Consider the following 24188-nt stretch of genomic DNA (forward strand, 5'->3'; position numbering starts at 1 on the left):
TGTCATTGTCGCCTCTCTCGTGCCAGATAGCCGTGCACCACCAACAAGTGAGACCGCTTCACAACAAATGCCTCTAGGTTATGAACGTTCGCACTCCGCCGCCCCGTGGAGACCACTTCCCCTCATGGCCAGCTGACTGCGTCGCCACGACCGACGAACTTCTGACGTCACATGTCATCGCGCGCGCCTCTCAGTGGCGGCGTCCGGCTCCACCACGGTCGGCACAGCGCCGCGAGCGCTGACTACCGCACGCTGTTCACGCTGATGATCTGGTTGATCCAGCCGATGAAGGAGGCCACCTTGACGTATACGCCAGGGACGTTCTCGCGGCCGCAGCCGAAGCCTGCAGGAAGACGGGGATGTCACATAAGCGTCTGACATTCGTCAGACGGTGACGCGTTCAGAATCCACTCAGGTTAGCTCAGTCCGCTACGTCCCACTTGTGACCGTGTCAACATCCGACCTATGTCCGACGGTGATGTGTTCATAAACCCACTTTGGTTAACTCAGCCCGCCACGTCCCACTTGTGACCGTGTCAACATCCGGCCTCCATCCGGCGGTGATGTGTTCAGAAACCCACTCTGGTTAACTCAGCCCGCCACGTCCCACTTGTGACGCAGAAAACGTGCGGTAAACCGGCCCAGCGATGCCCTAGCGTGCGAAAGAGACCTCATCTGGAGCCGTTTGGAGGTTCTCGGGCTTAGCTATCCTGGTATAGGTTTGAAAACAAAATGTTGGCGAAGGCTTAGTTAACACCCGCCCAACAGCAAATGGCAGGTGACGGATGACATGAAAGACGTAAGATAGGGAGAGAAATGAATGATGATAGTAATGCACAGCGAACTGGTCAATAGCAGCCTCTTGCTTATCCAGATTTTCCTGCAATTTTTCTCCTGTTCGGATGACATCTCCAACCGCGCTCCAGATGAAAGTTTGAACGCCGTACACCGTGCCCTGTCATCTAGCCCATGACTGGGTCAGAACAATAACAAAAAAAAACTTGGATAATGTCGCATCTAAGATCTAACGAAGTCAGACCCGAACCTCTCAACTAACGGTAGCAATCTCCCATCTCAGGTCAACTTTAATTTCCCGGAAACAAAAATGAAAAAAACACAATTTGGGGCCAAACAACGGCTTTTCTCGGCTAAGATATCCGAGAGGTATGTTCTGAATCATGTTCATTGTCAAATGGTGGTGCTCGACCTCTCTTCGGCCGAAACCGTAGTTATCAAAACCCAATTAACTCCTTTGACATTGACAAGCTCGTTAGCGCATTCAGAGTGGCTTCTGAGCTTTGGAACTGTCACTGCGTAGCAATTTCGTGCCTAGAGGTATGACTCGTCGTCACTGACCAACATAAAAAGGCATGCCTGTAACCAGTGGCCTGTAGGCCGACATACTGACGTCATAGTGCAGTGAACTTGAACATGGCCTGCGCTTCATTCTTTGGAAAAGCATAACGAATGTTTGTATCATAAGCACCATCAACTCTCACGGTGATGTTAATTGCTATTGTTCTGTGGACTCAGGAAGTCACCTTGGGAACAATGCCTCACTTCCTGTCGGCTGAGGATGCGCACTCGTTTTATTCCGAATCACTACATGCCAGGGTGAATAGCTGATTGTGTCAAGCACACATTGCTCTACATTTCACATAGCCGGCAGCTAGATGGACGGGCCAGCGGCCGCTCAAACAACTGAGGCAAAATCAAAACCCGTGAATACGAATCTATAAGTAACCGTTGCTGGACCTGTGAATAATACTGCATCTCAAGCAATGCTTCTGGCGCTTCTCGGAGCCTCTTTTGGTCAGATGTTCAATCACCTCGCCACATTACTACCTGTCCCCACTTTGCTCTACTGCGCTCCTCATGTTCTGGTCTGCCTTGCACTCCCGTCGTACATGTTTCATTTTTTCCAGTGTTTGGTAGCTATGACAGGGGATCAGTAATTAGAGTCGAATTTCCACAACGGTCTCATCTGTTGTTCAAATGGTAGTCTCATCCCCCACATGCATCTGCCGTTCGACCGGCATTGAATGCTTTGGCATTTACAACGGCAGCCACATTGATGGCTTGGTAATTCTTTTCTTTACGTCAAAAATAATCGCGAATGTGCGCATATTAGGAGTGTCCAACTCGCACAGGAAAGCCTGCTTTCTCGACTTTGAAACCTGATGCCGTGGATCAGTGACATCGATGTTTAACTGGATCAATGCAAAGCAGACGTTTTGCAATTTCAAAGGCGTGGCTGGTGCCACATATCCTGAACGAGAGAGTACTGTACAATATTACCGATGCGATTGCGCGATCCAGCGCTGCACCTGCGCCAAGACGCGGGGGAGGCGTCATAGCCTTAACGGGAGACGGACTCCGTACGACAAAAACTCGAGATCGGGGCCCCGATTCCCCATGGAGTCGCTACGGATCCCCACAGGTGGTGCAGGTCGCAGAGCTGTGACGGGGGGTCATCTGCAGACCTCGGTCACGACTGCAACAGAGCGCTCCAGGCAGTGGAGCGACGGTCAGGCATACAGCCTCCACAGGTAAATCACTCGTGGCCATGGGCGACTTTATCAGAAACCTGCTAAAGCGAATCAACCCGGAGCATGAGGTCTACCGCTCATTATAATGTGCACAAACCTTAGAGCCCACAATAAATTATCCACCATTGCTTGGCGCAAAGTTTTCTCCCAACCACACGTCCGATATCTTCGTCACTTTGTCAGGCTCAGGCATCTCACCGCGCTCCCCCGCGCAGGTACAAAGTATAGCCATCTACTTGGGAGTCTTACGTATTCGTGGTGGCCCGCAAATGTAACGCTATCCCTTTGTCTCTCTGCAAACTTCGCCAAGACTTCACCTCAAATGCCACTAATCTCCTCGTCCAGGCCCACGTGTTACCCATCCTCTCTACTGTTTAGCCGCCCTGTGCTGTCCTCCACAGATACAGAGGCCTATTACTTCTACCGCGAGATTAGTTAGCGCGTGTGAGGTAAAGTGAAACATCACAACTACGTTATTTTACTGGGGTGGTATAGAATAGCCAGCATGGTACCCTGAACGAGACTGCAAATGTGCAGAGGCCTCAAAAGCTTTCAGACGCTCACTCTTAAGCTGTAGGGAAATGATTAATAACTAGCTGTTATAGCTTTGTTAGTTGCATTGGTCGGTAACAAGGCATGCCTGATGTTTACGCTTGCCATACGTGTGAGTTTAATAAAGGTGAAGAAAAAATGTGAGAGTTGTCCTGTGTGACTAGCATGACTTTGTGGCTGAGGGCGATGAATCACGGTCTTCGCTCATATCAAATCAGTTGCCAACCGGTATTCAATGTCTAGTATTATCAAAAGAACTAATAAGAACCAGGGACCCAGGCCCATGGTCTGCTAAAGAACCAGAGAGAACCAGGATCCAGGCTTAAGATTTTTCAAAAGAAGCCCTCAGAAACTAGGATCCAGTGTTTTTTGTCAAGAATCAGTGGAAACTAGGATCCATGGTACTATTTTGCCGAAGGAGCCACTGGCAACCAGAAATTCAAAACCTGGGGATCAGACACACGTCTTGCTGGGAGAGAGCATACAAAACATTGGAATACTTACCCCAACTGACGATGCCGGACAGCTCGTAGTAGCCGTCAACGGGGCAAACCAGCGGACCCCCGCCGTCGCCCTGTGGACACACAGCAAAACATGACATCACATGGGAGGAAAACCTGGCGATGAAGCAGAGCTCTGATGCACAGCTTCAGCACTTATGATGGATTCAGCTCAGCATCATGCAGCCATACCGACCCTGACGATATGGCTGAGAAGTTCGGTGCGACAGATAAAACAGGCGCCAAACCGGTGCTATCCCGGAGGTGTGTTTGGGAACAGGTTTAACTAGACATATATGAAATTTAGAGAGGAAGGTGGGATTAACTTATGGTGCGAGTTATCAGCACCATGTATGCCGGGGTCAGTATGCGTTCGCAATGGGCTATATTCGGTGTCGTGCTACGCGATTTACAATGACAAGGACGAAAGCGAAAGAATAGCCAATCTTAACGGAAGTCGCACGTGACCCCGGACTATTGGTCTCTTTACAAAGCTGTCTGTCCCACCCAAAAACCTACCCTTGACGCACATACAAGGCCGCACACCTCCTCCCCTTCCAAGACCCTGCTGCGCCCGTACGACTGACCTGGCAGGCGTCGTGACCCAGCTCGCCGCCGGCGCAGAAGCTGGAGGACGGCAGGATGAACACCTTCTCCGTCCACAGAGTTGATCCGTCCGACCCAGTCTGCGTCGGCGACGATCGGCAGCTCGGCGGCGCGCACGCGCAGGGGGATGGCGCCCTCTGAGGGACAGAGGAGCGGTCACAGGGGGAGATGGCGCCCCTCTGAGGGACAGAGAACGGTCACAGCGGGAGATGGCGCCCTCTGAGGGATAGACAACGGTCACAGCGGGAGATGGCGCCCTCTGAGGGATAGACAACGGTCACAGCGGGAGATGGCGCCCTCTGGAGGACAGGGACGGGCCACGGTGGGGATGTTGCACTGGGGGACAGAGACGGATCACAGGGGGGGGGGGGATGGCATCCTCTGCGGGACAGGACGGGTTCGCAGAGGGGGGGGGAGATGGCATCCTCTGCGGGACAGGGACGGGGGTCGCAGAGGGGGGGGGGGGGAGATGGCATCCTCTGGGGACGGGACGGGTCACAGGGGAGGGGGAGAGATGGTATCCTCTGCGGGACAGGGACGAGTCACAGGGGGGGGGGGGGGGAGATGACATCCTCTGCGGGACAGGGACGGGTCACAGCGTGGGATGGCGTCCTCTGGTGTACAGGGGCGGGTCACAGTGGGGATGCTAAACTCTGGGACGGAAAGGACGTATCACAATGCGGGACCTCGTGGAATAAGCGCGGGAAGACCTCGTGATGAACACTGATGCCGGCACATAATAATAAGTGTGCCACCTGACACATTTCCGTGTGCTAACTGAAAGACAGGCACAATGATAATCATGCTATAAGCATTGACGTTATTTAGTTGACGATCATAAACGTGACCGCATGTCCGAACACTTGTTTACGTTTTTACATCGCTTCAACAGCCAAGTGGTGTAAAGAAACTACCAGTGGTCAGATGTGGTGTAGGAAATTTTGAGTTGGCGGCACGACTTTCAAGAGGTCCTCTCACTGGGGGCTTCTTGCGGCAATGAAGTATTCGAATAAATGTGTGTCAAAGGATCATGAACTGTTTTATCAAATATTCGCAGCCGGGTTAAAAATAATAATTACCAGCCTGGTAAATAGACGTTGACGACAACAAAAACAGAATCCGACCTTCTAATCACCGAACAAGGGTCTCAATGACCTAAAACAGAGTTTCCTGATTGATGGAGGGGACTTCCTGATCCAGAACAGGATGCTTCCGATTTCCCGGAGGGGGCTGCAAATCTAGCCAAGGTGCCTGGTTCTCTCACACCAGGCATCCTGATTCTGGGCCACGGCCCATCTCATGCACAAAAGGGGCCTCCTAATCCAGGACATTGACCTTCTGAATAAAGAGGGTGCCTTCGAGTCCAGAACAGAGCCTCCTAGTTTATAACGGAGCCTTCCGAGCCAACAGAGAGGATTCTCCAACACAATACTGTGTCGTCTGATCTAGAGCATGAACTACCGCATACATAAAGTGGCTGTATGATCCAGAAAACGGGCTTCTCGATTTACCAAACGGGTCTTCTGAACCCGATTGATTTGCCCCTAGTTACGCTATGGTGGCCTCCTTGATCTGAATTTCTGGTGGTCTATGAGTAGTTACAATGCCTTTAGTTTGGAAAAACTGGTTTCCCAATTTATTTAGGAGAAAGCGTACTCTTTGCCCCCTGCCAACCGAAACGAGGGGCAAATGCCCTTAGCCCCCCTCCCCCTTTGCTGCGCCGCCCCTGTCGCTGGTACCTGCAAACTTGGTTACTTGGTTAGTATGTCACGTGATGTTGCCTGAGTTTTCGCACATGCATTACACACAAGCCGCTGTATTGGAGTCCCGGACGCTTAAATGTACCCCTGCTCACCTTCACCCATATATCCGTATCCAGAGACGGTGCAGCGACGCCCGCCTGCTGTTCAACCCCTCTGACCGGGAGGCACACCAGGCAAACTCCCTCTGTCAGGTCCACCTGATGGCACGGAGACGTGATGACATACGCAGTACTGCTGAACTCCTGACGGGAAACAGACTAGGCAGACTCCTTCTGTCAGGTCCACTGATGGCACGGAACGTGATGCCAAACGCAGTACCACTGAACTGCTGACGGGAAACAGACCAGGCAGACTCCTCTGTCAGGTCCACCTGATGGCACGGAGACGTGATGACTACGCAGTACTGCTGAACTCCTGACGGGAAACAGACCAGGCAGACTCCCTCAGTCAGGTCCACCTGATGGCACGGAGACGTGATGACATACGCAGTACTGCTGAACTCCTGACGGGAAACAGACCAGGCAGACTCCTTCTGTCAGTCCACTGATGGCACGGAGACGTGATGCCAAACGCAGTACTGCTGAACTCCGACGGAAACAGACCAGGCAGACTCCTTCTGTCAGGTCCACCTGATGGCACGGAGACGTGATGCCAACGCAGTTACCACTGAACGCTGACGGGAACACAGACCAGGCAGACTCCCGCTGTCAGGTCCACCTGATGGCACGGAGACGTGATGACATACGCAGTACTGCTGAACTCCTGACGGGAAACAGACCAGCAGACTCCCTCTGTCAGGTCCACCTGATGGCACGGACGTGATACAAACGCAGTACTGCTGAACTCCTGACGGGAAACAGACCAGGCAGACTCCCTCTGTCAGGTCCACCTGATGGCACGGAGACGTGATGCCAAACGCAGTACCACTGAACTGCTGACGGGAAACAGACCAGGCAGACTCCCTCTGTCAGGTCCACCTGATGGCACGGAGACGTGATGACATACGCAGTACTGCTGAACTCCTGACGGGAAACAGACCAGGCAGACTCCCTCTGTCAGGTCCACCTGATGGCACGGAGACGTGATGAATACGCAGTACTGCTGAACTCCTGGCGGGAAACAGACCAGGCAGACTCCCTCTGTCAGGTCCACCTGATGGCACGGAGACGTGATGACATACGCAGTACCACTGACTGCTGACGGAACAGACCAGCAGACTCCCTCTGTCAGGTCCACCTGATGGCACAAAGATGTGATGACATGCAGAGTGCTGCTGAACTCCTGACGGCAAACAGACCAGCCAGGCGCCAAACACCAGCGGCATCTGACGCCACGGACGGGGGTGTGTGTTGCGATGACAACGCGCTGATATCATGTTGTTACGCGGGGTGCACAGGGGTCCGAACCCACGTCATGGCACAGGATGCACATGTGTCCGGAATCACGTCATGGCACAGGATGTGCATATGTCCGGACTCACGTTATTGCACAGGATGCACATATGTACGGACTCAAGCCATTACACAGCATGCACATATGTACGGACGTCGAAGCAAGTACCAAGACCAGAGGAGCCCACCAGCAAAGGATAACATGCTCGTGCTTCCTTTTAAGCCCTTAGGCACAATACGGTACATTCGAGTAACATCGGAAGCAAGAGACATTTAAACGTCAACGAACCCAATACGAGCTTGCTTTTCCCAGTACGCTCACGCAAATCGTCGCCGGTCTGGGCGCTCACCTCGCCGTGCAGCTTGAGAAGGGCGATGTCGTTGTCGAGAGTCTGCGTGTTTGGTTTGTGGTGGATGTAGGTGGGTGGAGACACGCAGCGTCTGCGCGCCCGGCGAGCCCTGCTTCGAGGTCAGGTCGTGGTCACCCACGCGCACGTAGATGGCGTCACCCGAACGGACGATGCTGAAGGCCGTGCCCGGGTAAGCCAACAGACAGCGCACGTCAACTAATGCGGATGGGTAAACTGGGCGAGCGTATGTGTGGACAAATGTACGCAATAAATGTGCCCAGCCAGAAATGGTTTCGCACTCGATGTAATATAACTCATTCTAACTATATGATGTGAAAGAAAAGAGGGCCCAGTTATTGATTAATAGCTTGACGAGTGAAAAACAAAAGATAACAAGTGTATCGCTTGGTCAAAGTCGGTTATCCATGCATGTTTTCGTCCATATAGTCATTATCAACGTGCAATCCCCTGCCAAGCGCTAAAACCCAGAACTCCAGCTCCTCGAAACAGCCCATCCGCTCCTCCGTCTGCCATCCTTCACTTCCCGTCCCTCATCCTGTTACCCTTCGCTCTCCCGTCCCTTCATCCCGTTACCCTTTGCTCTTCCGTACCCTCATACCGCTACCCTTTGCTCTCCCGTCCCCTCATCCTGTTACCCTTTGCTCTCCCATCCCCTCATCCTGTTACCCTTTGCCATGCCGTTCCCTCCTCCTGTTACCTTTCGCTCTCCTGTGCCCGTCCTGTTACCCTCCTGTGTCGTCCCCTCCGCGCACTCTCACTTGGTGATGCAGTGGCGGCGGTGAGCACCCACTGGGTGCCGATCAGCGCGCCGCCGCACAGGTACTGGTTCAGCGAGTTGACGAGCGCCACGTGCCAGCACCACTCGCCGGGGCCGCGTCCCGGCCGCCGACCACGCGCGCGGTGCGGCCCGGCGCCGCCCCCCTCACGCCGCACACGTACTTGTTGCGCGCAGGGGGCTGCGGCGGCGGCGGCGGCGCGGTGGCGGGGGCGGCGGGGGTGGGCGCCTCTGTGGGGGCGGGGGAGAGGTTCATGTATGCGTGGGGTGGAAGAAGGACGTGGGGAGGTGCCACGATGCTTGATAAAGGAGGAATTTGTTGCCACCCGAACATCATGCATACATTCAATCGAAATCGAAGAATATCTCCATGAAAAAGTCTGCATGTATATAGGTGTATCTAGTCTCAGCATTTTAAAGTGTAACTACAATCGCTTCCGTTATGAAAACACTCACCAGGCTCATAGGCTGCACCAGGTTGTAGGTACTCCTCATCTTCATAGCTGGAGCTACCTGGCTGGTAATTTGCGGTCTGGGTCGGCTGGTACGCCTCGTCTTCAGACGGCTTGCTCTGTGGTATGTGCTGCTCCTCAGCAAAAGGTGCACTGGGAGGACGGTACGGGTCATTGGATGGTGCGCTGGAAGGCTGGTACGGGTTATTGGATGGTGCGGTGGAAGGCTGGTACGGTCCATCACTAGATGGCGGGATGGGCTGCCTGTACGGGTCACCGCCAGATGGCGGGCCGGGCTGCCTGTACGGGTCGCCGCCAGATGGCTGAACAGGCTGTCTGTACGGGTCATCGCCAGATGACGGGCCGGGCTGCCTGTACGGGTCACCATCCGATGGTGGGCCGGGCTGCCTGTACGGATCACCACCAGATGGCGGGCCTGGCTGCTTGTACGGGTCACCGCCAGATGGCTGGACAGGCTGCCTGTACGGATCACCACCAGATGGCTGGCCTGGCGGCCGGTACTGCTCGGCATCCGGTCTGGCTTCGGCGAACTGCGCGTCGCCGGGACCCGCCTGGCCACTCTGTGCCGGATACCGCTGGTACTCGGTCTGCGCCTGCGGGTACTGCGGGTACGCCGGCCGGAACCGATCAGTGCCAGCTGGCGCCGGGTAGCCGGATAGTCCGGGACTGCTGGTACCCGGCGGGAGGCTGCCGCCGCTCCCAGTGTCGGCGGATCGAGGATTTCTTGGCGCAGCACCGCTCCGACTTGGCGCCGCAACGGAAAGTGTTGGTCAGCTCGGCTCCACCTGAGGAGCAGTCACATCAGTTGCTAAGGTCTCACGCGACACACGTTATTCCCCTGTTACAAATCGGAAATGATAAATCCAGGCGATCATTTTCAAGATAGCTTTCTGGAAGCATGACCAAAATCAGCGCATTAGTGCATTGTTAACAACTTTGATTGTCTGTTTCTATATTTGTGGTTGAAACCATGGACGAGGGTCGAAACAGGACGTACAGCTATGTCAAGTGGAATTTGAACAGATCCGGATGGGCTAAATAATCAAACACTGCCATATCGATCTTTGGACATCATTCATGCTTTCAAACATTGTTGCGAAATCAATGAACCGCTTGCCAAAGCAGGTGAATGAGAGGAGCTTCGCAATGCAGGTGTCGGGGCAGAGAGGCCTGGTGTCGGCCGGTGGAGCCAGCGCCGCCGTTGTCTGCGGCGGCGGAGGGGGGCGCCTCTCCACGTCCACACGGTCGGGTGGCGGACGGCTCGGGCGGGCCGGGCGGGCCGGCCGCTGTCCGCCCCCGCCCAGCAGCGCAGGCACACCGCCTGCATCAGCGCGTTGGAGCCGCCGCCGCCGCCGCCACCACCGCTCAACAGCGTCGCCGCCAGGGGCGCTAGTGAGCTGAGCAGGCCGCTGGCGCCGCCCTGGCCGCCGCCGCCGCCACCGGACAGCGCCTGGCCGATGAGGGCGCTGAGAGCGCCACCAGAGGGCGTGCCGCCCGTGTGCACCGCCGGTTCCTTGGCTAGCTGACTGGCGGACGGCCCGCCGCAGCACAGCTGCCCGCTCGGGCAGCCGGGCACCTCGGGCAGCGGGCGGGCGGGCGACCTGCAGAGCGCCACCATCTGCAGGGGCAGGCAGGTGCCGGGGCAGCCGCTCGGCTGTGCAGACGGCTCGGAGGCTTGCGCTGGCTCCGCCCCGGCTGCCTGCTGGACCGGACTCGGTGCGGATGTCTGTTCGGACTCAGCAGGCTGACCGGGGGCAGGTGCAGGCGCCGGTGCAGGCACATACGGCTGTCCAGGTGTCTGGCTAAAGTCTACAGCCGTCTCTTGCTGCTGTGGCTCCTGCTGCGGGTCTGCGGCCTCTATGCCCGCCTCGGCTCCGACCCTGTCCGGCTCATTGGCGAGCCTGGGAGGCCCGTTCGATGCTTGTGGCTGCCCATGCTGGCCATGCGCTCCGCTATAGAGGCCGGCGTGCTCGCCAGGCATCCGCTGGGGAGGTGATGACGCCGTAACACCTCCGGCCTGAGGGAGGCCCGAGTCGGGCTCGGGGACGGGCAGGTCGTCAGTCTCGGAGACCGTCTCGGGGACCACCCCCGCAACCGTCTCGTGCCCGGGCCCGGACTCCAACCCGGTCTGGGAGACGGGCTTGCGGTCGAGCTCGGGGGCCGGCTCAGGGGGCGGGCGGCGGCCGCCGGCTCGTCAGGCAGCAGCGGCCACCGTTGTTGCAGCGCACGCTCCGGTCCACCCGGTCGCAGAGGTAGGAGAAGAGCCCGTTGACGCACTGGCCCCGGCACTGGGACCGAACAGGGATCGTGATGTCTGGCCGAGCTGGAACGACGTGGAGACGTGAGCGGCGCGAGGAGACCAGCAGCAGAGGGCAGATGGCGACAGTCAGCGACAACGGCACCCGGGTCAGAAAACACGACCTAGAAGGTATGGTGCCACATTGTGGTATTTGGTGCGTGAGCGATGGATGGTACACATTCAAAACTTCTCTATTAAGGACATCATTCCAATGCGTCCTAGGCATGGCACTCGAAAAAATGTTAAGTGCCTTTTTGTTTCCGAGCAGTTTGAGCGTGGTTGATGTTTTACTGGACTACGTAACTTTTGCATACCCTTTCATCCTACGCTTTCATTCACGCAAGCGCGCCAACGCCGCGTTTTAAGCCCACAAAGTGCCACATGTGCCAATGCACGGTTACCGCAAACGAAAGCGATCAGCCGCCAATTTTCGCCTTAACAAATAAATTATCATGGAGACTAGACGGCTAACAGAGGTCATCAGGTACTGATTAGACAGGCCAGCGGACATAATGCCTAGCGATATTGGGATCAGCTGGTGTCAATCGGACAGCAGTGTCGGCATTGGCATGTATGCACTTAGCGAACAAGGTTGCCGAGATCAACACTCGCTAATCACGCTCCAGTACCAGAGTCAGCAGGTAGTTTAGAACCGAATAATTGATCGGGATTAGCAGGTGCAGCCAAAGAAAGGGACTGCGATCCGCTGGTTCTTACATGACAGTCGGCCAGGGATGCCCTGTTCCTCTTGGACTGCTGACAACGGACCTGCCGTCATCATGTTCGATTTATTCTCTTCGTCCAATCCTTTCTGTGGCTTCTGTGCCGCTGAATTGGACTGCATCGGAACCGGTTGCGACTGTGGCTTTGGTTGCTGCTGAGCTGTCGGAGTCGAGGCGGGCTGCAGCTGCTGTGGCCTCGAGGCCGGCGGCGACTCTGCCTTTGGCCGCGTCTCCTGCGGCCGCTGCTGTGGCTCCGGCCGCCTGGCTGGCGGTTGGTCCGGCCGTTTCTGCTGCTGCATTGTCGGTCTCGTCGCTGGCACCCCCGTCTGCGGAGGCGGCCGCGCCTGTGGCTTTGGTCGCTGCTGCTGCTGTGGTGGCTGTTGACCGGCTACCGACGCCTTCTTGAGCCGAACAAACTCCGGTGGCGGAGACGGCAGGTTGTCGAACAGAGAGCCGGGTACGCAGCAGCGCTGGTCGTCGGCGCAGGCTCGTGGCACATCCAGCGCCGCCTCGCAGTAGTTGGCTATCCGCAGGGCCACGCACACCCCCGGGCACGGCACTGCCGGCGAGGTCAGGCCCGGTCAGGACACACCCCGGGCACAGCGCCGCCGGCGGAGGTCAGGCCCGGTCAGGACACACCCCCGGGCACAGCACCGTCGGCGAGATCAGGCCCGGTCAGGACACACCCCGGGCACAGCGCCGCCGGCGGAGGTCAGGCCCGGTCAGGACACACCCCCGGGCACAGCACCGTCGGCGAGATCAGGCCCGGTCAGGACACACCCCGGGCACAGCGCCGCCGGCGGAGGTCAGGCCCGGTCAGGACACACCCCCGGACACGGCACTGCCGGCGAGGTCAGGCCCGGTCAGGACACACCCCCGGGCACGGCACTGCCGGCGAGATCAGGTCCGGTCAGGACACACCCCGGGCACAGCACCGCCGGCGAGATCAGGCCCGGTCAGGACACACCCCGGGCACAGCGCCGCCGGCGGAGGTCAGGCCCGGTCAGGACACACCCCCGGACACGGCACTGCCGGCGGTGGTCAGGCCCGGTCAAAAGGCCGGCACCCAGGCTGTGACAAGGTTCGTTTCAAGCTATACACGCAGTGCGTTTCAAATCCGGGTTTGGTTCATTGCACTTTTCGGGTCAATTTTGGCCATTCGAGAAAAAAAAAGTTTCCGGAGATAAGAATTATGAACTGATCAGGTGCTAACGAGAAACGATGGTCCACTTTATCTTGCTCCGCTCATTGTCAAAACCATTTTCTAGGCTCTCTGGGTCTGGTCAGCGCCATTGGTAGACCCTCTGGAGCTTGTCAGTGCTAACAAAAAGAGCTTGAAACTCTTTTCGCCTGTACCTTTAATTAAAGGTACAGGCGAAAAGCCCTAAACGTTCATGTCTTACCTGTCATACGTTCCGTAGTAGTAGGTTGTGTTGTGGCCACAGTGGTAGTCGTCGGAAGCGGCGTCGGTCTCGTCGTCGGCTTCGTCGTCGGCCTCGTCGTCGTAGTGGGCCTTCTTGTTGTGGTTGTGGGAGTAGTTGTAGTTGATGGCGTGGTAATCGTGGTTGATGACGGCGCCTTTGGCAGAGATTGACGATGCATTGTACATAAGTCAACAGGCAACAGCTCTCCCGAATTTGCCACCTTTCCCGGTGCAAGATATTTTAACCCCGTTTTATCTCTAGATCTTATTCTTCTATCACAAACAAAGGCGATAAATAGGTCGGGTCAACTGTCCCACGAAAACGTTGACCTCTGAACTATTAGTTATGTTGTTGCAGGTCACGAAAATCACCGTAAAATTGCCGGCAGTTTTCAATAGTTTCTGATCATCTATTGCATCTGACTTTTGCCCCTGCCATCTTCCCAAAAAAGCCTCTGTTTCAGCAGAAAAATTGCATGATGTTAACGTAGGTCAAGGGTCAAGAATCAGATCTCAAACCGAAGATCAAGGGCTAGATGAAGTCGGGTGAAGTTCAGATTATGTATGCCAAGGCCCGGCTAGTCCGCTGGATATCACGACACTGTTCAGCTAAGTCAAATGACCTTTGGTGTGTGCGATAACCTGAGGCGATTATTATAGAATAAAACGGTGCCGCCGACCGTGATTTCTCAAATAGCATTTGCGGGTGTGAAACTGTTTTTGCTACTTGTTTTTGATGTAAGTGTATTTAAATCTAAAGGAAAAAATTATCCGGTGACAGCATAGTCTGTCATAATTATCAGCTTCGTTCACTAGTATTTGGTTTTGAAAATGCGTCAGTTTAGCTGGCGAATTGACTGTACATTAACAGCAAAAACCTTCCGCTTAAATTTCCAAGCTCATTCCATATTTAGCCTGGTTGATCTAGTTAAGTACAATCGGTTGTGACAGACACACTTACCCCAGTTGGTGTATTCCAGAAAAAATGCGGTGCAAGGAAGCAAACTTTGAAATGATGCTGGTGGAAGCACAGATTGCCGTACAATGCCATGATGATGGCGTACTAGATTCTTGGCCTAATCTTGCATATTTTTCGTGACCTGTTACATTCGTTTAATGACAGGTACGACGCATTTGAGAGACCCATCTGGAAGGTTTCGGAAATCATCCAGAAGAACGTAGGGGCCTATGTTGAACCCGTCCATGGGCCATCGAGTTATCTCTAAGGGTTAGAATGTCGGGTCAGGTAAAGCTAGGCCAAGAGCCTATCGCATCACCCTTTGCATACCTTTGCAGAATAAAGCTGGATTCTTTCAAAGCATGCAATATCTACGAGAACTATACCCAATCAGTGATATAAGACCGTGTGTCGTTCAGTTGTTTATCATGACTGTGACCTCAGGCGATCTAACACCTAAAATATTCGTGTTTGGTGGTGGTATTAGAATACAATAAAATGCGCACCAATATTATGTTGGATGGTTTTCAGCGGTTCAACGGAGGCGACTATGACCCTTAACAACCCCAATCTGGTTATTGATACATGCCAAACATTTTGGCTCGTGGCATCGCGCCGTTTATGGAATGATTTGACATTAGAACCAGGAGTTGACCTGACGTGATGTTCGTCTCGAAGGACCTTTGCAAATACAACGGACATCGATAAAGATTATCACTTGACCACACAGAGAGCTCAGAATGCATCGGAAAACAGCGATGCTCCGCAACATCGCCGCGAATACGCCTGAGAACGAGATCACCATCAATCGCCTCAGAAAACAGCAGGTATGAGAGGTAGTGCCAAACTTGCATTATGATGTACTGAACGGCTGGGGAGATATGCTCGGAAATCTGGATGGTGGTTTATACGAGTTTCGTTTCTCAGCGAAAGTTGATGTGACAAAACTAGCAAAGCCAGATCGCATTCAGAAAAGCGGGCAGCGCAAGCCAAAAGACTACATCTCCCATGATCAAATAAATCAGATGTAATTTGCAACAATGGTTAATACGAATGTCGATGATCATTATGTCCTGTCATGTATTGTTCGATTGTTAAAAAAACGACCATATATATCATTCAAAAATGGCGGAGTGGTCTGCAAACTAAGAAGCCAATCGATAGGTGCAGGACCAAGAGGTGGAAACTAAGCCTCGTATCTTTCTTAAAAGTGTTGCACTGGGTTTCAGGCGTCCGCAGTTCCTGACAATTTTCATGCAAATGCATTTCAAGCGTCTTGCATAGGTAGCTTTATGCTATGACCCATTGACATGCTAAGACATTTGCTGATATCCTGAACCCACTGACCACTTTGTGACGCCCTAGTTCAACAACGTTCCCCGTCCTTTGTCCTGGCCGGGCTGCAGGGGGTTTTGCGCACCGTGCAATGCCGAAGCGCGGTTACCAAAAGCTTGAAGTGTCCCTCGTTAGCCGCTAGTCAGACAGCCTTTCATGTCAGTCGGGCCAAACAATGCGTCCGCTCTGGGACTGAGACTGGGACTGGGCCAGTGTCGCTGGATAACGAATCCAGAAGCTTTCCTCAGACAACAGCGATTCCCTGACCTGGAGCGAGCAAAGGGACGTTCCAAGTGGACATATAAGTACGATTTCCTGCCACATAGTCAAAAGCAGGGACCACGTACCTGTGCTGGGGTTGTGGTTACAACTTGGGTCGTGCTGCGTGTTTCGGGGAGCGCCGAGGGCGGCGCCACCGTCGCTTTACGGCGCACTGGACCCTGGCCGACGCAGCAGCGCATGGAGGGCCGGCCGCAGGAGCGGTTCTCCAGGATCTTCTCGCACATGAGTGCCGCCAGCGCGTGGAAACACTGGCCCGGGCAGTTGGTGCTCTCCGTAGGCCGCGTCAGCGACGTGAACAGATCTGGGAACGGACGAGAGCGGTTAGGGGTACGTAAGCCGTCGGCTAACAACCTGACTTGAGTTTGGAAGAACATCTGGCGTCGATGAGTGTCATCCAAGGCTCTAATTGTACAGGGAAGCTGCGGTATAAGACGGCTAGTGGTAACGCTGTTTAGTGCCATCACTGGTATGCAAGATCGCATGGTCAAAATATTCACATCGTAGTGGGACGGGATATTGCGCAATTGCCAAGAAGGCATTGGGCGTAGGAAGCATCAGCGGCAGCAGCCGGCATTAAGAAAGTTCATGATGGAATGGTCCGTGCTTAACTTGGTGCGTACACTAGAGGGGGGGGGGGGGGCGCTATTTCCAAGGTGACTTAAGTAGACAAGAAGCGTGCACGCTGTAAGAAATGCGATAAATCTGCTCACTACGTCAAAAATCTACCCACTACCCACAATCATGAGGCGCATGTGTGTACCCAGGTGCTCGCTACGTTCCACAGCCAACGGTTGCCGACGTAATCGTATGACGTGTTCACTGAACGGAACTGCTTAGTGATTCGTAACGCCTAAAAAATACTCGACGGCCCTTAAACTCACAGGAACTTCACGCACAAGAGCGTCTGTAAGACACGGTGTTTAATGGTCGCTACAGCCGTCTTGGCTGCTGAGCCGTTCGTCATCGATATATTCATATATATATATATATATATATATATATATATATATATATATATATATATATATCTACAATATTTTATGCACATATGAAATCATATTCTGGAAGAATATTTTAATTCTGCATGTTTTATTGAAAAAGACCGCTGATTTTGCATTAGCAAGCTTCTGGATGCATCGCTCGGGGTTCCGGGCTTTCGGCTTAGAACTATCGTTAAGATGACAGACCATTCCTTCGAAATCACTCACATGTTCATCGGCATCTGTATGTATGAACCTTTCGAGACCTATCACATGATTGGAAAAGATAGATGGCAACAGTAATATTTTTTAACTGTTAAGGATGAAAGACATGTATGGCTATCTTAAAAACACCTTTTAGTACGAAGGAGACGAGAAATCCAATCGATACTTGGATGCATATGAAATGCATCCGAACTGAAACCGCTACAAAAACAGCCACAATCACATGCACAGTAAATACCGCCAAACACCTAATAATTTAAGAGTTGTACAAGAATTTGTTTCTATAGGGCTGGAGGGGATTGGTTGATATGTATGATTTCCCAAACTTGCAATTAACAAACTGATCACCACCGCTAATACCGTTGTTGATGACATAAGTTCCTCCAAGATAACAGTGAATTTGCGCATCGTTACGCCGATGAGTCTGAAAAAATCACACAGATGCCAACCCCTTCGTCTAATCATTTTGCACATTCCGTCACCAACTTAAAGAATTGCAAAGCGGCTCAACAGTCGTTTGTCTCCGTGTCTTACCATGTCTTATAGTTTTTCGTCGATGACTGGATTTACTGATAGCGTGCAATCTTGTCAGTGTGATGTTTTTCCAGCCTTTTTAAATGTTGAAAGCCCTTTTACAAACGAGCCGATTGAAATAACCATATCCATCGTTCTTGACCGCGTATACAATTGATGTAGGTACGTACGTATGTATGCATGTATTAGCCGGCATACTTCAAATGGCGATATGCCGGTATGACATAAGTGGCGGTAAACAGCGGTATGTCCGGTAAGACATAACACCTCGCGGGAAGTAGATATAAAACCGGACATTCACTGTCGTTATGTAGACGGTCTATTTGTGTGGTTAGGGACGCTGACCAATTAGTGTGTTTTAAAAGCCTTTGAAGAGGGACCTGGCTTAAAATTCACAAGAGCATTAAATGTGCAGAATGTAATACCCTTTCTTGACGTGACTGTCCCTGGGCAAGGACAGCAATTTAGATCGCCTGTATACTGAAAACAGACTACCATTTGGCGGTGCTTAATTCTTTACAGTGACTACCCTTCATGCTAAAAAATAGCGCCGTAAGACCATTACTTAGACGCATATTTAAGCATTGCTATAATTGATCATGATTACATTAGGAATTGACACGGGTAAGGCAGGCCCCCGTGAACAACGGTTATTCAAATTCTGACGTTGAAGACGAAACAGAACGACACACGACGAGATCCCTTAACAACAAACCAAGACAAGGCAAATGACTAACCGTCTAGCTCGATTGTCAAAATCAGATGACATCTGCCTACAAACGAGACGAACAACATGCACAGGAAATGATCTCTCGAAACGTAATAGCCAAGAACGACCACAAAACAGACATTATCATGTATTATCGCAACAGGACCCGACCTTCTAAAAGCAGACAGCTCTAATAAGCCCGACAAGCTTAAATGCACCAATGCAGTTTAACAATTCGCCTGTAATCTCGAAGTCTGCAAATTTCATTTCATCCACTATATTGGCATAGCCACAACGACACTCTCACTACGTTTAGCAATGCACTCCCGTGGCGAGGCACCTCTGGAGCACGTGCGACACGAATATGACAGGACATTAACACAACTGACGGACAACACTGACATTCTTCAGACGTACAATGGCAAAAGAAGACTTCAAATTAGGGTATGTACGTTTGCCAACGAACCCTTTCCAGCCCTCAACAAGCACTTTCTTGCACAAGTCTTGAGTTATGGGGTGGTGGGCTGTAACTTCTCTACATGTGATTGTGGCTATGTGTCTTTATGGTATCTTCGTTATGGATGCATTTTACACGCATCCAAGTAACGACAGATTTCTTGTCTTCTCCGCACTTAAAGATATCCTCAAGATGACGATACGCAATTGCTGGTATGCCTTCGACGAGGAGATAAGGTTTCGAAACGTTCCAATTCACAGATATCGATGAATACAAATGTGTGATTTTGTATGAACAATACCTAAGCTTAACGATACCGCTATATCGAAAGCCTTGATCGTTGAACGATGCATCGAGTAGCTTGTTGATACGAAAGCAGCGGTCGGTTTTAGTTAAACATGCATTCACCAATATAGACATATATATATATATATATATATATATATATATATATATATATATATATATTCTTGTTATTGACCCAGCACCAAGAAGTGCCTACCTCAAGCGCTCTCTTGCTTATTAACCGAGACCATCAACTCAGCAAGCACCACCCTAGTGACGAAGGAAGAGAGAGAGAGAGAGAGCGAGAGAGAGGGACCGGACGCACTGCCTGCTCTGCCTTGCCCCAGTGAGCTTCCACACCGTCCGAAAACTGCGAGAAACGAAATACCTTGACTCAGCGGCAAGGTCGTCATCAGGCCCAGAGTTCAACGACCGGCGATCGAGTCACCGTCGATGACGTCAGCTCGGCCGAGCCGGGCCGGGCCTCCTTGGGAGGGGCCCGGAACGCAGAGGATTGACCCACTTAGCAGCGCCGTCACGGCCCCTCCCCACCCCCCAACGGAGCGGCGGGGGGGGGGGGCGAGCGGGATGGGGAATATCCGCCAAGGATAATAGCTGTTGCAAGCGAGCAGGAACGCATACGGCGTTGCACAATATTTTGCTTTTGGTCTGCCCCTACAGTTCTATGGAAATACTGAAGTCGGTTTGCCTGGCAATATGTTGGCTTATCACGTAAATCACGCCACTGAGTAGTATCTTCCGGCCGACCGTGATATATTCTTAGAAAACTGGCAGCTCTTTCCAAACTCTGCCTGGCCGTCCATATCATTTCACACGGAAATAGTTTCCACCTGATATTGGTCAAGTGCAGGCTACACCACTGGGTGTTAATTTCCAGCGAATAACTCTTCATATTCGAAACAGGTTTCGGACAAGCGACACGACAGAGTACGCTGTGCACAAGTGGCGCATGAATAACAGCACCTTGCACGCGATGCATGAGTACTCCCATCCCCATTATGACGGTGCGCTGAGCGTGTCATCCAGCAGTGTGCACGGCACCGCCTGATCGTCACAGACGGTTGACCACATGGCTGACCTCGATACAAGGCGGGCAACAGACGGCCGGCGGGGTGACAAAACAGCCGCCGAGAGGTCAGCCGGGTCACGATCAGCCGGATGCGCCGGCTCGGCGGTGCACGCGGGCAGATGGCGCGGGCGGATCCCGTGGCCGTCTGACCCAGCAGCCGGCCCCGGGCGAGGTGGCGCGCTGGGTGCCGGCAGCGAGGCCCCGGGCGCCTCGGGGTGGCTGTCCGTTACTTCACGCTCAACAAGGCAGGTGGCTGCGCCAGTCGCGACCGCGTGGCTGGCCTAGGTTGGTGCACTAGTGCGGGTAAAGAAAAGAGAAAAACACGGTTTCGGCCCACTCCCTGGTGCGAAATGAGGGATAGCTGAAGGGCTTTGCAAACGGCGTTAGCTGATGGTCGTATTTGATACATCTACACTGATTTGCACTGTAAGTGATGCTGCTTTCCGCCAGTGTATCATAATGATACCTGTAATGAAGTGAACATTGATCTATGCTTTTTCTTTATTGGATCTAAGTTGAAGAAAATACGCCAGTTACGTATGTCAATAACGCAGCTTGCCTGCCTCGTTTCGGTGATAAATAGTTCGGTACATTGTGACTAAGTTGTTGGCTACTGGTTTGCTGAAACCACGCAAAATGAATAGCACGTTTGATATGTATATATATATATATATATATATATATATATATATATATATATATATATAGCACGTCACTTGTTTAACGGGATTCGCATGCGCAGAGATTCTTGGTGTAAATCAATAAACCTATAATAAAAGGGATGCATATTTCTGGAGCGAAAAGTCGATTTGATATCAGTCATTCATTCGTATAGTAGGACTTGAAACACCGTACAGTTCACATCAGGTGTACGACATTCACTTGACATGGGCCAGCTCCAATGTTTTGCTTACTGAAGACTTTCCTTGGTAGCGATGTGCATGTTTAATAGCTATTAGTTATGAAGGTATGAGGACGCTCAACAGAAAATACTGCGGACGTTAAGCTCGATATCTTGGCTGAATACAGGTGAATGTTCCCGTGTAAACATCTCGTAGCGTTTAGCGTGTAAATTATTATGCTACAATACGTCAAGTCGCAAGTGCCCTGGGCAGTGACGGGAGCCAGCTTCAGCGTATTGGTGATTTCACGCCAACGAGCGCAACTCAGCCTGAGCCGATCACGTCACACCAGGCTAACTGTGATAGCCGTAGTACACGCCTGGGAACGTTCCGTGTCCGGCCTCGGGTGCCAGCAGCTAGTGGCCGTTATGCGGCTGCGGTGGGTCCGCTGTGTGCGGCATCGCGTGATGGCTGCTGGCCGCTGACTGAGCTACTTCTCGTGGTCAGATGAGGTTTAATTTTCCACGCCATCTCGGCACACCGGTCTGTCTCCGCAAGCTGCTTCGTCAAACAACTAGTTATGAATGAGCATTGTGTGCTTTTTCGACAATTTAATATTACGGTTATCGCTAAACCAGTAGACGCTTGGTGAAATCAAGAGGTTCGAACGTTTCTTCGTGCTGAGGCGAAATCCGTGAAAACAGTTTTTACTTTACAGCCGTTATTATTTGTGATTCTATGGCACGTTGATACATTCCATGGACTGGAGATGCAGGAAAAGAAACGTACACTGAACCCTTACTGGACATTGAACAATGTGACTGGTAGCATCAGTCACACGATGGAATAGCGCGTCGCAGTCTCCTGGTTTGCTTCTTTGCACCGTTGTGGTCGCTATAACTTGTGCACGTTATCACTTGTTTGCTCGTGAATTAATCGCTTGTTCACACAGTGACTGAGTCAGGCTTGTGGGACAATGAGACTTGGCGAAAAAAGAAGCGGATATTTCTAGTTTTCCTGAGCGGAAGTCCTTGGGATGTTTCCTTTTAAGTCTACCATTCCAATCAATCTTTACAATTGAACCTAGGATATGTCCATCCGGTTTATGGATGCACTGAATAACGTGGCTTGTGCGGCAAGCTCTCCGTATGTTTGCACTGCATGGCTGTTTTGTATGCTTTTCAAAGCTGTAATTGCTTGAATTCCGCCCTGCCGGACAGAAACATTTTTGTTGTTGGCCATCAGGTCTAGGTAAGCTTAGCTCCGTCAATTTTCCAGGTGAAATGTCATATCTTTTCAGTGCAACAGCCCTCTAAATTTCACAACGGACCACACAAACCCCTAATCCATCCTTACAACGCAAACTTCAACCAAGTACAGAAATGGAGCGGGAGAATGTAAGCACGCTGGCCACGCCGCCACACCTCCTTCAGCCCACCACCCATTGGTCACTTACTTGCAAACAGTCCTGCCCCGCTCGACGGGCGGGGTCGGGTGGGTGGGCCCGAGGCCCGCGTCCGATCCGTCTGCGTGCGTCCCAGCGCCTCAATGGCGTCCTCGACATACTCGGCTGGCGTCCCTGGCGCTGACGGGTGTACCGAGGGCCGGGGCTGGTGACCCGCGGGGGTCAGGTCGGCCGCGGTGGCGCCGCCTGCTGCCGCCAGGGTCAGCGCCAGACCCGCGCTGAGGAGGGCCAGCAGGGCGCCGGCTCGCGGCGACATTGCCGCCCGCGCGGGAGGTGTGCCGGCTCGGCACGAGCTGCTCCGACGGACGCGGTCAGAACGCACGGCCTCAGAAGTGCGCAGCCGTGTTCAGAACGGCGCAGCGGCGACCGATTCTCCGGAAGGTTCCCGCCTCGCTCCGGAAGATTCCCACCTCGCTCTGGCTGAGCTCTTGTACGCCTGAAGGAGTTCACCAGTTCCATTGATCTAAGCCAATGCTAGACAATCAATCGGCGACAAAAAGGGCCACAACGCAATGATTTCCGCAAGCGTACCTTGAGACACTGGAATCAAACGGCCCGCGGGCCTGTGGGGTGCGGGTCGACCAAGGGATGATCTGCGTGTCCTAAGCCGCTACGAACTGGTCAGCAGCAGGGAATTGTCGATTTATACTCGGTCTCTGCTTGGTGACTAAATTATGTTTGACGTCAGGCCAGGCTTAAAACAAGGGCACAGAACCATGCAGCGTCCCTTTGATATCAATGAGGACATGGTTCAGCCTTCAAAATCTGAGGTACAATGGTCTGACACAAACTGGTTCTGACACAAACCTCCATAGCAATAGACCTGACACAACCTGATAGTTCTGACACAAACCTCCCAGCGTTACCTGCGTCACATGAGCCTGAGCCCCCACACCCCGCTACACAGCGATGCCGTCCCCACCTCGCCGCACCACGCGAGAGAGAGACCCGCGCCTCCCAGAACCCTGCCGTCCCTGCCGTCCCACCTCCCCGCACTACATGAGAGGGAGACCCGCGTCTCCTAGAACCCCGCCGTCCCTGCCACCTCCACCTCGCCGCACTACACGTGAGGGAGACCCGCGCCTCCCAGCACCCCGCCGTCCCTGCCGTCCCCACCTCCCCGCACTTCACGAGAGTTAGGTTCGAGCCCCCTAAACCCCGCCGTCTCCGTGCCTCCGCCGGACTGACCTGGGCCTGCTGGTTGGTGGCGCGCGCGCGGCCAGGCCACGTCCGTCGGCTGCTGCGATAGTGTCCCGTGTGACCGACTCCGGCACGTCGGTATCTCAACTACCGTTACGGCGCGGCCAGGCCGGCCGCCGCTGATGCCGGCCTCCCGCGCACGCGGCGAGCCCGGTCGCCCGCCAGCCAGCCAGCCCGGGTCAATGACTTTCACTTTTTGCGGAGGAATGAGAAGGCTTGCTGACAGGCAAAGGGGCGATGTTTTAGAGGCTGACTGCTTCACGTAATGTGTTGGAGTGCAGGGTTATTTGCGGCAGTTTGGGGTGGGGTGAGGTGGGTGGGGGCATTAACAATACGGTGGAATACGTTTGTTAGGCTTGCGGTATTCAGTGGGAATCATCGCCTTTAAGCCCGTATGTGCTA

At 53.1% G+C, this 24188-nt stretch overlaps 1 pseudogene; it reads right to left on the bottom strand.

Moving 5' to 3' along the window:
- Window positions 1–23849, bottom strand: LOC119089831 (protein masquerade-like; annotated as a pseudogene).
- Between the last annotated feature and the right edge of the window lie 339 nt (window positions 23850–24188).

Source organism: Pollicipes pollicipes, unplaced genomic scaffold, assembly GCF_011947565.3.
Source record: "Pollicipes pollicipes isolate AB1234 unplaced genomic scaffold, Ppol_2.1 Scaffold_3087;HRSCAF=3621_pilon_pilon_pilon, whole genome shotgun sequence".
In the NCBI taxonomy this organism is placed as follows: domain Eukaryota; kingdom Metazoa; phylum Arthropoda; class Thecostraca; order Pollicipedomorpha; family Pollicipedidae; genus Pollicipes; species Pollicipes pollicipes.